Consider the following 17,170-nt stretch of genomic DNA (forward strand, 5'->3'; position numbering starts at 1 on the left):
ACGAACCTGGCTCCACAGCTCCAGACTTAGGTGCAATATTTTTTTTCCCACGACCAGCTGATGCTCCACCACTACCACTACCCTCTTTACCAGCTGACAATGAACGCCCCCGGCCACGACCTCTTCCACCAGACTTCCTCATTGTTTTAAAAACGTAAACAAACTAACGGTATTTGTTGCTGTCACACAAATTACACGGTGAGCTATAACTTCAGTATGATTTAGCTACCCCTTTACAGGTGAGTGAGACCACAACGAAAATCAGGCACAATGTTACACACTCTGTTGTTGGTGGCAACAAATGAGAGAGATGCCACACACGCAGGACTGTCACTGAAGCACAAATGTAAATATTAATCTCCCACTGTTTTTTTTTTTTTTTTTTCAGGGAGACTTTAGGAAAAAAAAATAATAGAATAAAATGATTTTTTCAGGAAGAATTTAGAAACCAAATAAAATAAAATGATTTTTTCAGGGAGAATTTAGAAAACAAATAAAACAAAAAAAGGCTTTCTATGGCCCACTGAGTGAGAGATGACGCACACAGGAGTCAGGAGTGGCACACAAGCCCAGAGGCCAATATTTATCTCCCACTGATTGATGTAGTGATTTTTTCAGGTAGATTTTGGAACCCAAATCAAGCTAAAAAAATAATAGGCTTTCTATGGCCCACAATTGGAGAGAGAGAGAGAGATGGCACACCCAGGAGTCAAGACTGGCACACAAGCAGAAAGGGCAATATTAATCTCCCACTGATTTGTTTTTGTTTTTTTTTTCAGGGAGACTTTAGGAAAAAAAATAATAGAATAAAATGATTTTTTCAGGAAGAATTTAGAAACCAAATAAAATAAAATGATTTTTTTCAGGGAGAATTTAGAAAACAAATAAAACAAAAAAAGGCTTTCTATGGCCCACTGAGTGAGAGATGACGCACACAGGAGTCAGGAGTGGCACACAAGCCCAGAGGCCAATATTTATCTCCCACTGATTGTTGTAGTGATTTTTTCAGGTAGATTTTGGAACCCAAGTCAAGCTAAAAAAATAATAGGCTTTCTATGGCCCACAATTGGAGAGAGAGAGAGAGATGGCACACCCAGGAGTCAAGACTGGCACACAAGCAGAAAGGGCAATATTAATCTCTCACTGATTTGTTTTTTTTTTTTTTTTCAGGGAGACTTTAGGAAAAAAAATAATAGAATAAAATGATTTTTTCAGGAAGAATTTAGAAACCAAATAAAATAAAATGATTTTTTCAGGGAGAATTTAGAAAACAAATAAAACAAAAAAAGGCTTTCTATGGCCCACTGAGTGAGAGATGACGCACACAGGAGTTAGGAGTAGCACACAAGCACAGAGGCCAATATTTATCTCCCACTGATTGATGTAGTGATTTTTTCAGGTAGATTTTGGAACCCAAATCAAGCTAAAAAAATAATAGGCTTTCTATGGCCCACAATTGGAGAGAGAGAGAGAGATGGCACACCCAGGAGTCAAGACTGGCACACAAGCAGAAAGGGCAATATTAATCTCCCACTGATTTGTTTTTTTTTGTTTTTTTCAGGGAGACTTTAGGAAAAAATATAATAGAATAAAATGATTTTTTCAGGAAGAATTTAGAAACCAAATAAAATAAAATGATTTTTTCAGGGAGAATTTAGAAAACAAATAAAACAAAAAAAGGCTTTCTATGGCCCACTGAGTGAGAGATGACGCACACAGGAGTCAGGAGTGGCACACAAGCCCAGAGGCCAATATTTATCTCCCACTGATTGATGTAGTGATTTTTTCAGGTAGATTTTGGAACCCAAATCAAGCTAAAAAAATAATAGGCTTTCTATGGCCCACAATTGGAGAGAGAGAGAGAGATGGCACACCCAGGAGTCAAGACTGGCACACAAGCAGAAAGGGCAATATTAATCTCCCACTGATTTGTTGTTTTTTTTTTTTCAGGGAGACTTTAGGAAAAAAAATAATAGAATAAAATGATTTTTTCAGGAAGAATTTAGAAACCAAATAAAATAAAATGATTTTTTCAGGGAGAATTTAGAAAACAAATAAAACAAAAAAAGGCTTTCTATGGCCCACTGAGTGAGAGATGACGCACACAGGAGTCAGGAGTGGCACACAAGCCCAGAGGCCAATATTCATCTCCCACTGATTGATGTAGTGATTTTTTCAGGTAGATTTTGGAACCCAAATCAAGCTAAAAAAATAATAGGCTTTCTATGGCCCACAATTGGAGAGAGAGAGAGAGATGGCACACCCAGGAGTCAAGACTGGCACACAAGCAGAAAGGGCAATATTAATCTCCCACTGATTTGTTTTTTTTTTTTTTTCAGGGAGACTTTAGGAAAAAAAATAATAGAATAAAATGATTTTTTCAGGAAGAATTTAGAAACCAAATAAAATAAAATAATTTTTTCAGGGAGAATTTAGAAAACAAATAAAACAAAAAAAGGCTTTCTATGGCCCACTGAGTGAGAAATGACGCACACAGGAGTCAGGAGTGGCACACAAGCCCAGAGGCCAATATTTATCTCCATCTGATTGATGTAGTGATTTTTTCAGGTAGATTTTGGAACCCAAATCAAGCTAAAAAAATAATAGGCTTTCTATGGCCCACAATTGGAGAGAGAGAGAGAGATGGCACACCCAGGAGTCAAGACTGGCACACAAGCAGAAAGGGCAATATTAATCTCCCACTGATTGATTTATTGATTTTTTTCAGGTAGAATTTAGAACCCAAATAAAGCAAAAAAAAAAAAAAAAAAGGGCTTTCTATGGCCCACTGAGTGAGTGATGATGCACACAGGAGTCAGGAGTGGCACACAAGCCCTGAGGCCAATATTTTTCTCCCACTGATTGATGTAGTGATTTTTTCAGGTACATTTTAGAACCCAAATCAAGCAAAAAAATAAATAGGCTTTCTATGGCCCACTATTTGTGAGAGAGATGGCACGCTCAGGACTGGCACACAAGCCCAGAGGCCAATATTAATCTCCCACTTTTTTTTTTTTTGTTCCAGGGAAAATTTATAAACCCAATAAAAAAAATAATAAATAGGCTTTCTATGGCCCACTATCTGAGAGAGAGAGATGGCACGCTTAGGACTGGCACACAAGCCCAAAGGCCAATATTAATCTCCCACTGATTGATTTATTGATTTTTTCAGGTAGAATTTAGAACCCAAATAAAGCAAAAAAAAAAAAGGGCTTTCTATGGCCCACTGAGTGAGTGATGATGCACACAGGAGTCAGGAGTGGCACACAAGCCCTGAGGCCAATATTTTTCTCCCACTGATTGATGTAGTGATTTTTTCAGGTAGATTTTATAACCCAAATCAAGCAAAAAAATTAATAGGCTTTCTATGGCCCACTGACTGAGAGATGGCACACACAGGGATGGCACTCTAGCAGAAATGTCAATCTTAATCTCCCACAAAAAAAAAAAAAAAAAAAAAAAAAACAGGGAGTGTCCTTCAATTACTATCTCCCTGCAGTAATCTCAGCCAGGTATGGCAGGCAGCAATAAGGAGTGGACTGATGCACAAATTAAATAAAAAGTGTGTACAAACAAAAAAGATAGCTGTGCAGAAAGGAAGGAACAAGAGGATTTGTGCTTTGAAAAAAGCAGTTGGTTTGCACAGCGGCGTACACACAGCAATGCAGCTATCAGGGAGCCTTCTAGGGCAGCCCAATGAGCTACAGCGCTGAGGGAAAAAAAAAATGTAGCTTCCACTGTCCCTGCACACCGAAGGTGGTGTTGGGCAGTGGAAATCGCTACAGCACAAGCGGTTTGGTGGTTAATGGACCCTGCCTAACGCTATCCCTGCTTCTGACGAAGCGGCAGCAACCTCTCCCTAAGCTCAGATCAGCAGCAGTAAGATGGCGGTCGGCGGGAACGCCCCTTTATAGCCCCTGTGACGCCGCAGACAGCAAGCCAATCACTGCAATGCCCTTCTCTAAGATGGTGGGGACCAGGACCTATGTCCCACACTCTGCGTTTACCTTCATTGGCTGAGAAATTGCGCTTTTCGCGTCATTGAAACGCGACTTTGGCGCGAAAGTCGCGTACCGCATGGCCGACCCCGCACAGGGGTCGGATCGGGTTTCATGAAACCCGACTTTGCCAAAAGTCGGCGACTTTTGAAAATGAACGACCCGTTTCGCTCAACCCTAACTATGAGTACTGTGACACAAAAGCTCTTCAAATTCTTTCCGATACAAACTACTACAAAACATTAACGAGGGATATTATTACGGAATGCAAAAAAAATCTACGGTACTTAATAATGCACTGTGAAAACCAAAGCCTTGCCAAAAAAGAATTATAGAATAAAATCTAAACATTCTGTATTTTTATTTTTTGTCTAAGAAACATAAGTCTATGGGAGATGGGAGACTAATAGGTGTTAACTACCTCTACCCTATCCAAATATTTAGATCAACTACAAAAGTATGCCACCACTTTTCCAGCATACCGAGCAGACACAGGATGATGTTTACTTAAATTGGTCAATTCACTTGGAAAGAAAATTATTTATGGCCTACCCTTGATGTAACATCATTATATAGCAATATCCCGCACTTCAAAGACATAAAATCCATAACCTACTTTCTAAATACAATTCCTTGATGCCCCCTGAATAATAATTTATTTTAGGCTCCATCCTTTTATGTCACAATTATTTTTATAACAGTGGCAAAAAAAGTATTCTAAAACTAGAGGGACCGCTATGGGCACGTAATCTATGCCATATTACGCTTGTCTGTTTATGGAGGCTTTTGAGAGTTACATATGTGACCCAGAAGTGGTATTTTATAAACTTTTTATGGATGATACCAAAAAGCAGATTCAGCTCTCTGAGTTTAATGATAGAAAAGGTAAGCAAAATTCTGTAACTAAATCACAATAAATGCAATCGGAACAAGCGACTATATGCGCACATAATCAGTGTTAGAGGCCCTGGAATTTCAGAGCTGGCGACAAGATAAGACGCAACAAGAATCAGATGGGTGATGGTGCTGTTGAGGTGAGCATTAAGGTGAGTATAAGGATTTTTCATTTCCAACAGATTCTGCTTATTATGCTCTGGGAATTAAGAGACTTCAGAGCATAGTGTGAAGAATCAGTGTGAACAAATGAATTAGAATTTTTCCTGATCCGCTTATCTCTACCTGGCATCTTCATACCCCCAAAACCCTACCCCTTACCTTGCAACCCCAAATACCTCCTCTAGTTACTTTTCTGAGAACAATGGGACTTAATATTATGTAAAAAGATGTTAATGATCTCAGTCTATTGCGCATAATATCAAAACACTGAATATGAATGATGATAGCACCACAAATCACACCTTATCTTAGATATGCATCATGCTGTTTTGTATATTTGTTAGGATGCCCACGTGGGGTGAAATATGTTGGGAGTAGGATGAAGAACCTCAGAGAATGAATCAGTAAACATCTGATCAAATATTAATAAACAGCTTCCTCAAGCACAGCGTCTTCAGACACTTCACAATGCACGATCCCACGGTCCTTGGAGTTATCCCCTTGAAACACCTTATCTTAGATATGCATCATGCTATTTTGTATATTTGTTAGGATGCCCACGTGGGGTGAAATATGTTGGGAGTAGGATGAAGAACCTCAGAGAATGAATCAGTAAACAACTGATCAAATATTAATAAACAGCTTCCTCAAGCACAGCGTCTTCAGACACTTCACAATGCATGATCCCACGGTCCTTGGAGTTATCCCCTTGAAACAAATCATGAATAAAAATGTTAAACTTATTCAAAAAGACATATTTGGGGGTTTTAAGTGTGACTCCTTATCGCCAAGGGGACTAAAATAATTTCTAAGATATATTTATTCATTTATTAAAGTCACTTTAATTTGTTTGTTTTTTTGCCTCGATATTCACAGTTGTGGACAAAAGTTCCGATACTTACACAAATTTTCATTTCCACATTTTGCTACTTCAATCTTTAACTCAGATGTTTCTCTGGTTACTGACGTACAATTATCAACACTTCATAAATGTTTGTACTTTTATTGACAACTCCATTAAGTTTCTGTAAAGCCTCAATATTCCCAGCGCTGCTCCTTATTTCTCCAGACTCCTGCCCTTCTCCCGGGCAGCTGCATATTGACTTCTGAGCCAAATTCTGATTGATGACCGGCCATTATTGTCTCATCAGTGCCTGGAGTTTATCATAATTTTGGTTTTTTGTTCATCTAATAGTTTTTTTGAGATTTGACCAAAGGTTCTGAATGGAATTGAGATCGGGAGAGTTTTCTGGTCATTGGCCCAAAATTTAAATTTCTTGTTCTCGGAACCACTTGGTTCTCACTTTTGCCTTGTGACCTTGTCTCCATCATCACCATATTCAAAATGACAGGAGACAGCATTTGTCCAGTATGGTTACCAATTATTTTTCCTCACTTATCGATGTTCTCCCTCACAGGTCATTCCCCTTTGATTTCTGGGCATCTAAAATAGACACCTGGCCTGAATTGGCCGAATATGTATTACAGGAGCTCGCTTGCCCAGCAGTTAGTGTTCTATCAGAAAGAGTCTTCAGTGCTGCTGGTTCAATACTGACCGAAAAAAGGACACGTCTGGCTCCCTGAAATGTTGATGATCTAACCTTCATTAAAATGAACCCATCATGGATTTCAAATTATTTTGCCCCACCTTCTCCTGCTGACACGTAGCTTGCCTGAAAATGTCTTGCTTCTGGCCTCCTCTTACTGACTGCTCCAATTCCTCCATTTGCAGCTGCTAAATGTCCACCAAAGGCCATTTTTATACCTCCCTAAATGGGCTGACTCCCCCTACAGGGCCGTGGTCACCACTTGGCGCAAGCACCCGTGCGAGTGCCGTTTGCCTGGACAGGTGTGTGCGCCCACTCTTGGGTGACGGCACTGGCACAGGGTCCCTCATAGTACAATGAAGTGTCTCTGACGGTGGTGGTGCACAACCAACGTCAGATACACCGTCATAATATGAGGGACCCTGTGCCAGTACCGCCGCCCACAAGAGAGTGTTCCCCTCCAGCTCGAACAGTGCTCTACCACTTGCAAAACTTACCTCTCCCTGCTCCACCGCTGTGTAGTCTGTGCTGTTAAATCCTTAAATGGCACTGCCATTACAAATTTGTTGCAATAATAGATGATAGTAAAAATATACAGGGCCCCTGGCCTCCATTTAGACCAGTTAATACTTTGCGCCAACTACCACTGTCTGCTACTCAGCAGAGGAGCCCACCCCAGTACCCAGCTATGCCGCCTGTTTATTTATGAACAATTTTTTGGCAGACATTAAGCCCAATTTATTTTTTTGGCCTACTAACTGTGTCAGCCACTCATTACAGTTGTCCTCCACTGAATAAAGCAATGCCGCCTGTTTAGTCCTGTTACCAATTTTGAACTGCATTTAGCCTACTTACTTATTTGGGCCTAATAACTGTGTCAGCCACTCCTTACAGTTGTCCTCCGCTGACCAAAGCAATGCCGCCTGTGTACTCCTCTTACTAATTTTGAACTGCATTTAACCTACTTCTTTATTTTAGGCCTACTAAGTCTGTCTGAGCCCCTCATTACAGTTGTCCTACTCTGCTGACCAAAGCTATGCCACCTGTGTACTCCTGTTACCAATTTTGAACTGCATTTAGCCTACTTATTTGGGCCTAGTAGTTGTGTCAGCCTCTCATTACAGTTGTCCTCCTCCGCTGAACAAAGCAATGCCGCCTGTGTACTCCTCTTACCAATTTTGAACTGCATTTAGCCTACTTCTTTATTTTAGGCCTACTAAGTCTGTCTGAGCCCCTCATTACAGTTGTCCTACTCTGCTGACCAAAGCTATGCCACCTGTGTACTCCTGTTACCAATTTTGAACTGCATTTAGCCTACTTATTTGGGCCTAGTAATTATGTCAGCCTCTCATTACAGTTGTCCTCCTCCGCTGAACAAAGCAATGCCGCCTGTGTACTCCTGTTACCAATTTTGAACTGCATTTAGCTTACTTTTTTATTTTAGGCCTACTAAGTCTGTCTGAGCCACTTATTACATTTGTCCTCCACTGCACAAAGCAATGCTGCCTGTGTACTCCTCTTACCAATTTTGAACTGCATTTAGCCTACTTACTTATTTGGGCCTAGTAACTGTGTCTGCCTCTCATTACAGTTGTCCTCCGCTGACCAAAGCTATGCCGCCTGTGTACTCCTGTTACCAATTTTGAACTGCATTTAGCCTACTTTTTTATTTTAGGCCTACTAAGTCTGTCTGAGCCTCTCATTCCAGTTGTCCTCCACTGAACAAAGCAATGCCGCCTGTTTAGTCCTGTTACCAATTTTGAACTGCTTTTAGCCTACTTATTCATTTTGGGCCTATATCTGTGTTTCCTCCTCATCCTGCCCATTGCCCAGCCACTGCTAGGTGAGTCTGCTGGTACATTGACCCAGACCGCTACATTCCCCTTGCACTCTACACATCCAGAATCTGACCCTGCTGAAAGTCAGGTTCCCCTTCCCGCATACTATACCACCTTACACGGGGACAAAGAGGAAGGTGCAGATGAAAGTGCAGGTTCCTTCATCAGGTGAGGGGGGGCATACTCGTTGGCACTGGCACAGGGCCCCTCATAGTACTCAAAAGTGTCTCTGGCAGTGGGAGGCGCCGCCCGCCGTCAAACACACCGCCGTACTATGAGGGGCCCTGTGCCAGTGCCAACTAGTGGGCCTCTCCTGCTTGCTCAGGATCGCAGCACTTGCAAAGTTGAAATACTTACCTCTCCCTGCTGTACCGCCATGACGTATTTCGCGTTTCCTGGGCCCACGAAAATCTTGAGCCAGCCCTACCCCCCCACAACTTTAGCCAAATGAGCCCCTGTTTTCAATGCCTAACCATTATTATAAAGTAAATTAAGATTGACAAGCTTCAGTAATACGAATTGATGTTTTTGGCATTAAAATGGGCACTGTAGGTGTTTTGCTGTCCTCCACTCACTGCCGACTTTGATTCCCCATTGACTTGCATTGGTTTTCGTGTTTCGGTCGGCCCCCGACTTTTCGCAATAATCGGCCGATTTCACCCGACCCGACTTTTGAGAAAGTCGGGTTTCGCAAAACCCGACTCGATCCTAAAAAAGTAAAAGTCGCTCAACTCTAGTAATGAGATCAAAATTGAACTTTTTGGCCACAACCATAAACTTTACATTTGTAAAGAGGTCAACAAAGCCTATGATGAAAGGCACACCATTCCTACTGTAAAGCATGGAGGTGGATCGCTGATATTTTGGGGATGTGTGGGCTATCAAGGCACAAGAAACTTGGTCAAAGTTGAAGAAAAGATGAATGAAACATGTTAACAGCAAATAGTGGAGGGAAACTTGCACTAATCAGCACGGAAGCTGCGCGTGGGACGTACTTGGACGGTCCAACATGACAACGATCCAAAACACAAGGTTAAGTCGACCTGTCATTGGCTACAGCAGAACAAAGTGAAGGTTCTGGAGTGGCCATCTCAGTCTCCGGACCTCAATATCATTGAGCCACTCTGGGGAGATCTCAGGCGCGCAGTACATGCTAGACAGCCCAGGATTTTACAGGAACTGGAGGCTTTTTGCCAAGAAGAGTGGGCAGCATTACCATCTGAGAAAATAAAGAACCTCATCCACATCTACCACAGAAGACTTCAAGCTGTCATTGATGTTAGAGGGGGCAATACACGGTATTAAGAAATGGGGTATGTGAACTTTGATCAGGGTCATTTGGATGTTTTGGGTTGTCATTATGATTTGAAAAGAGAAAACACAGTAGTTTGACAATAAATGGCTTCACCCAACCACTAACCATCAGTGGAGAAAAAGTTTTGGTTATATCATTCATATTGTCTGAAAAAAGGCCAAGAAAGCAAAAAATTCTGCCAGGGTATGTAAACTTTTGAGCATAACTGTATATGTGAGTATGCTCCAAGATGAGTTACTTCGTACACTCAAGTACTATGGGTATAAAAAGGATGACATAGTGTTCCAGGACAACAACACGAAGCATGCATCAAGACTGGCAAAGAAATGGTTCAGTGACAATGAAGTTGAGCTGCTGGATTGGCCTCCACAGTCCCCAGACCTCAACCCAATCAATCACTTGCGGGTTGAGATGAAGAAAAAGCTGTATTCATACCCAAGTGAGGCACCAACTAGGGGAACGTGTAGATGAGACCTGAGATCAGATTTCGGTGGACACATGTTTGAATTTGATGGAGAGCATGTCCAGAAGGATTCAGGCAGTGTTGAAAGTCAAAGGTGGATTTAAAAAATACTAACAAAATTATAAAAATTAAAATTTAGATCTTTAGGAACAAAACAGTAACAATGCAGTGACATTACAGGAATCTACATAACTAATCATATGCTGAATAGCAGCAAGTCACATTTATGTATGAGACAGCCAAGATGATTGTCTATAAAATGATGGCAGTCTCACGTTAGAAGCAGTAGTGGATGGTGAGATATGGAGCCTGAAAGTCAAAAGTTCAATCCCTAGTCACCCTTTTGCTCCTCAGTGAATGTCCTGGCTTCTTATCAGGTGGTGGCAGTCCTCCTCCTGCCTCTTATCAGACCGGCAGCTGCTAAAGAAGCAGTGAATGAAACCAGGGTGCCGCTATTAGGGGGATGCCTGCCAATGGTTATTTTTCTAAATTTGTTTCTAACTTTTAGTTTAGAAAACATTTTAACCCCTTAACTGGTTCCAATGCAGAGGCCAGATGTGTTGCTCCAAATTGTTGCTGTTCAACTATTTAAATGCAGTTGCAGCGCCCCAGGGTCCTGGTCGTTGCAGTAATCTCGTTCTCCTCTAGGAGGGAGTGATGTTACATTTGGAGGCAAAGAAGGACAACCGAATCCAGGTATCACAAACATACAACAGATTTCACACTCCAGGCCACCAGGGGAGTTATGCTCCTATTTATTAGGGCACTCTTCACACTTAGGTAAAACTGGTGACCTGGGAAGGAAGTTAGGCAGTTGCTGGCTGAGCTTTGCTCAGGTAGTTGGTCCCTGACGGGTGGGAGCCTGTCAGAGGCTGAGACAGAAGGACATGGGGCAGTGCCTGCCCTGAGTGAGGCAGCTTCTAAGAAAGAGACACTGAAAGAGAACTGTATTGTAGAGAGGGTGAAGAAGTCATAGCAAAGGTGTGGATACCAGAATGAGTTCTGCCCTACACAGGCTGCCTCCTTTTGAGGCGCAGGATCCCGGTAGCCGGAACACTGAGGGAGAAACAGTCCCTTATGCTTTGCTCCAGAGACCGGCAGGACAGCTAATTTCACGTTACTGATCCGCCCCTACACCCAGGAGGCAAGGTGGCACCGCTTAGAGCCTGGGGCATGATAGAGTCCCTGTAAAACGCCTCAAGCCACCGGTCATACGGGTTTGTCCTATCCATCTGGGGGACAGAGAGAGAGACATAACATCTACAACATCTACAACATCTGTGAGGACATTAGCTACTGATTTCTACCTGGATAAGGGGACTCTGGATTTGCCTCCAAACCGGACGGACTCTGCCTACCCTGTGATCTGGTGCTCTGGACTGCGGATGCTGAAGCCTTCATTAAAAGGTAAAGAGACTGCAACCTTGTGTCCTTGTTTTTCACTGCGCCTCACACCAACCACCATCTACTCACTGGAAAGCCCTGGGGACATACTTCACCTGTGGGAAGACATACCATCTAGCTGCCATAACATCACCCCAGCAGACCCCTTAAAGCAGCATCGGTCACCCTGACCGAATACCACAGGTGGCATCACGAACATAAACTCTATCCCTTTAAAAACCTTTCCCTTTAACTCAGACATCCCAAGGGCCACGGACCGGGTCAGCCACCGTGACATCCCCCTGCGAACCGAAGGACCCAGCACCGAGTACCCCGCTGCCCTTGGGGGCGCTCCACAGTGATCAATCATTGACACACTCTCCCTAGAAAATGCAAAAAAAGAGAGATCAAAATGACATATGTGCTGTAAAAGTGTTACTGGTAATGTGCTGGAGAGGAGATATGTTTCACTGAGGCTATTAGCTTCAGTGATATGAGCCTTAATGGGGTTAATTAGCCATGAGAGGGTCAGGTTTATTGTGAACAGCTGAAGAGTTGGGTGGAACCGCTGTTCACCATATCTTCACCCTGTGGAATGGTCCAGAAGGTAAAAGTGAAGCCTCAGGACTTAATGATTGTTCTGTGGGATCTGAAGGTGAGCTGACCTTGCTTAAAAGAGCTGGACCCTGATTTCTAAGCAGACAGAACCCACAGTTATATGGACTGTAATGTAGGCTCTATATTTAGGCCACCAAGACTGAATATGTCTATTTTGTTTTGGACTGGTTTATGAGGCATGCTTTAATAAATGAGTTGAAGAATTAAACAAAAAACATTCCTATGGCTGGCTAGTTAACCAGCCGAGTGAGGCGATCTACCACAGTCAGTGTCGGACAGGGGTGCCTAGGGCCCACCAGTATCATTGACTTTTGGGGGCCCACTTTATACCTGCATACCAATATTACACAACCCTCATCCACAAATTTACCTATATCTCTATGTAATAATTAACTGGGTAATTTGGTTAATGAATAATGAGATGCTGCTTTTTTTCTGTACAGAGTGAATCAAGTGAATTATGCAAAGTACGGCCCATATAATGGGGTTGGGGTCCAGATCTGCACAGGGGCCCACCAGGGGATTCCCCTGGTAACTTGGGAGCTGTAGAAGTCATAAATCAGCTTCTTCACCTCCGGTGGTTTCATTACTGGTGCCATTTGGTGCCGTGTTGTTTGACTTTAAATTGTCACATGATGGCTGTTAATGTTCCTGGTGTAATTCAGTGGTTGAGTCTCTATCTCGTTTTCAGTGGGACAGAATCCAATCATTGGGGCCGATAGCGGAGGTGCAAAATATGAAGTGTCTCAAGTTTCAGTGGTCTCCGCCATTGACACAGCAAGCAGTTTAATTGAATTGTTTATAGTGGCAAACGCATTGAATCGGTACCGGTCTGTACGGTGAGAGCGGGAAGATTTTATGCGCGTCAATGGGGCATGTTGCCATGACTAAGGCTTCGGTTTCGCTGTTATTATTTTACATTGGAAAGGCGAAAGGAGCAGCCACGGAAGCCACAAGATTGGGCCAGGAGGACAATATAGTTAAAAAAATTGGTAGATTGGAATCGGATAGATTCAAGAGCTACTTCAGATTACATTTATGTAAGATGTGACTTTACAGTTTTAATTTTTGTCCTTTCTTTTTAGCTGGTAAACAATGCCTTGTCTGGATTATGGGACATTCATTTGTTTTTTGGGGTGGCTTTACGCATTGCAGTCAGACCAAATTGCAGACAGTTGGGTTTCTTCAGGTCGGTGGCACAGGTGAGATGGATATGAAAAAGACGAATGCAGTGGGGTCAACCAGGGTTGGACTGGCCCACCAGAGAACTGGAGAATCCTCCGGTGTGCCCTGGCATCTCCTTCGGAAGAGTTCATAGTGCAAACCTTGCATTTGCTCTAGGGCTCTTCAGTGAGGGAGAAATGTGGGCCCTCAGAATCAAATCCTCCGGTGGGCCCAGTGTTCACCAGTCTGACACTGGACTGTCAACTATTACGTGAAATACAGTATTATAAATACAGTATTATGTTACTTTGGAGCGCCCTTCCCCCATGTCTTACTTATATGTTTAGGGGGTAATGACTTAGCAGTTCGAACATCAACAGAGTTGGTTAGAGACATTAAGAGACATACATCGCATATAACAGATCTTTATCTGGGAACAGTGGTGGTGTGGTCCCATATTGTAACCAGACGGTCGAGGAGGATGGCGCGATCAGAGTGCCATATTAATAATTCAGGGATAAAGATTAACAAAGAAGTGGTGAAATTTGTGCATAGAAAGGGTGGAGTGACCATACCTCATACGGAACTGGAAAACATAAAGGGAAATTTTTGGAGGCAAGATGGTGTGCATCTTAATGACATTGGGCTTGATTTATGGATGTTGAAAATTCGAGAAAGTATAGAGAGAGCCATTAAGTTGGGGAGCAATCTCAATATTGAGTCTTGGCGAGATGTGGTTGTTGGAAGCCCCCAATTTGATAACATGGTGTGAAATGTAGTGGAATATGGGTTCCTGGGGTGGACTCAGTGGACATTGGAATATGGGTCCCTGGGGTGGACTCAGTGGACAGTGGAATATGGGTCCCGGGGGTGGACTCAGTGGACATTGGAATATGGGTCCCTGGGGTGGACTCAGTGGACAGTGGAATATTAGTCCCTGGGGTGGTGGAATATGGGTCTCTGGGGTAGACTCAATGGATAATGGAATATGGGTCCCTGGGGTTGTGGAATATGGGTCCCTGGGGTGGTGGAATATAGGTCCCTGGGGTGGTTGGATATGGGTTTCTGGGGTGGACTCAATGGATGGTGGAATATGAGTCCCTGGGGTGGACTCAGTGGATGGTGGAATATGGGTCCCCGGGCTGGACTCAGTGGATGGTGGAATATGGGTCCCTGAGGTGGTGGAATATGGGTCCCTGAGGTGGTGGAATATGGGTCCCTGGGGTGGTGGAATATGGGTCCCTGGGGTGGTGGAATATGGGTCCCTGGGGTGGTGGAATATGGGTCTCTGGGGTGGACTCAGTGGACATTGGAATATGTGTCCCTGGGGTGGACTCAGTGGACAGTGGAATATGGGTCCCTGGGGTGGACAGTGGAATGTGGGACCCTGGGGTGGTCTCAGTAGACAGTAGAATATTGGTCCCTGGGGTGGTGGAATATGGGACTCTGGGGTGAACTCAGTGGATAATGGAATATAGGTCCCTGGGGTGGTTGGATATGGGTCTCTGGGGTGGAATCAATGGATGATGGAATATGAGTCCCTGGGGTGGACTCAGTGGATGGTGGAATATGGGTCCCTGGGGTGAATTCAGTGGATGGTGGAATATGGGTCTCTGAGGTGGTGGAATATGGGTTCCTGAGATGGTGGAATATGGGTCTCTGGAGTGATGGAATATGGGTCTTTGGGGTGGACTCAATGGATAGTTGAATATTGGTCCCTAGAGTGGACTCAGTGGATGGTGGAATATGGATCCTGTTGTGAATTCTGCTTTTGGGCTCCCTCCGGTGGTTGTAGGTGGTAATGCAGTTGTCCCTGGATTGCAGTCCTGGTCAGGTGTACTTGCTGATTGCAGCTCTGACTGGGGTATTTAGGTTTGCAGGATTCATTAGTCCATGCCAGTTGTCCATGGTTGTTGGGAGGTTTTAGACCTTTGTCTGGTTCCTCCTGCCTTGCTGCCAAATCAGCAAAGATAAGTGTCTGGTTTTGTTTCTGTGGCACACAGGCTGTGTGCTTGATAATTCAGTGCTATTCATTTGTTTTTTCTTGTCCAGCTTAGATTGTGTCAGTATTTTCTCAGTCTTGTTGGATTCTCAGGAGTTGCAGATATACGTTCCACGTCTTTAGTTAGATGGTGGAATTTTTTGTATTATCTGCTGTGGATATTTTTGGAAGGGTTTTAAAACTGACCGCTTAGTATTCTGTCCTATCCTTTCCTTTTTAGCTAGAGTGGCCTCTTTTGCTAAATCCTGTTTTCTGCCTGCGTGTGTCTTTCCTCTCCTTCTCACAGTCAATATTTGAGGGGGGCTGCCTATCCTTTGGGGTTCTGTTCTGAGGCAAGGTAGAATTCCTATTTCCATCTATAGGGGTATTTAGTCCTCCGGCTGTGTCGAGGTGTCTAGGGTTTGTTAGGCACACCCCACGGCTACTTCTAGTCGCGGTGTCAGTTCAGGATTTGCGGTCAGTACAGGTTCCACCTACTCCAGAGAAAGTTTCATGCGGCTCCAAGGTCACTGGATCATAACAGTAAAACTGGCCAATAATGAGTTAAATGCATCTCAGAAGAAGGGAAAAAGGGTGTTGAGCCATTTTTTTTTCTGCAGTCTGCTTTGTCTTTTCTTCCCTCTTTTTCTCTGGGTGTCTGAGGAGTCTTGTGCTAGCATGGATGTTCAGGAATTAGCTTCTCGTGTAGACCAGCTTGCTGCTAGGGTACAGGGTATTTCTGATTATATTGTTCAGACTCCTGTTTTAGAGCCGAAGATTCCTACTCCTGATTTGTTTTTTGGTGACAGGTCCAAATTTTTGAGTTTTAAAAACAACTGTAAACTGTTTTTTGCTCTGAGACCTCGATCCTCCGGTGATTCCATTCAGCAGGTTAAAATCGTCATCTCCCTGCTGCGTGGCGATCCACAGGATTGGGCATTTTCCCTGGAATCTGGGAATCTGGCTTTGCTTAATGTAGACTCCTTTTTTCAGGCTTTAGGATTATTATATGATGAACCAAATTCTGTAGATAAGCGGAGAAGACCTTGTTGGCCCTGTCTCAGGTGTTGTGAATTTTGTTGTCGGGCTCCCTCCTGTGGTCATGAATGGTACTTCGGCTGGTTCTGTCCATGGACTTCCTCTGGTGGGTGTTTCTGAGTTTCCTTCCACAGGTGACGAGGTTAATTCGTTAGCAGGCTGCGCTATTTAACTCCACTTAGATCTTTGGTCCATGCCACCTGTCAATGTTCCAGTATTGGTCTAGTTCACTCCTGGATCGTTCTTGTGACCTGTCTTCCCAGCAGAAGCTAAGTTCCAGCTTGTATTTCTTGGGTTTGCTATTTTTCTGTGCAGCTTGCTATTATTATTGTTGTCTTGCTTGCTGGAAGCTCTGGGACGCAGAGGGAGCGCCTCCGCACCATGAGTCGGTGCGGAGGGTCTTTTTGCGCCCTCTGCGTGGTCTTTTTGTAGGTTTTTGTGCTGACTGCAAAGTAACCTTTCCTATCCTCGGTCTGTTCAGTAAGTCGGGCCTCACTTTGCTAAATCTATTTCATCTCTGTGTTTGTATTTTCATCTTTACTCACAGTCATTATATGTGGGGGGCTGCCTTTTCCTTTGGGGAATTTCTCTGAGGCAAGGTAGGCTTTATTTTTCTATCTTCAGGGCTAGCTAGTTTCTTAGGCTGTGCCGAGTTGCATAGGGAGCGTTAGGCGCAATCCACGGCTATTTCTAGTGTGTTTGATAGGATTAGGGATTGCGGTCAGCAGAGTTCCCACGTCCCAGAGCTCGTCCGTTATTATCAGTTACT

The sequence above is a fragment of the Ranitomeya imitator genome, chromosome 4 (assembly GCF_032444005.1).
Source record: "Ranitomeya imitator isolate aRanImi1 chromosome 4, aRanImi1.pri, whole genome shotgun sequence".
NCBI classification, from domain to species: domain Eukaryota; kingdom Metazoa; phylum Chordata; class Amphibia; order Anura; family Dendrobatidae; genus Ranitomeya; species Ranitomeya imitator.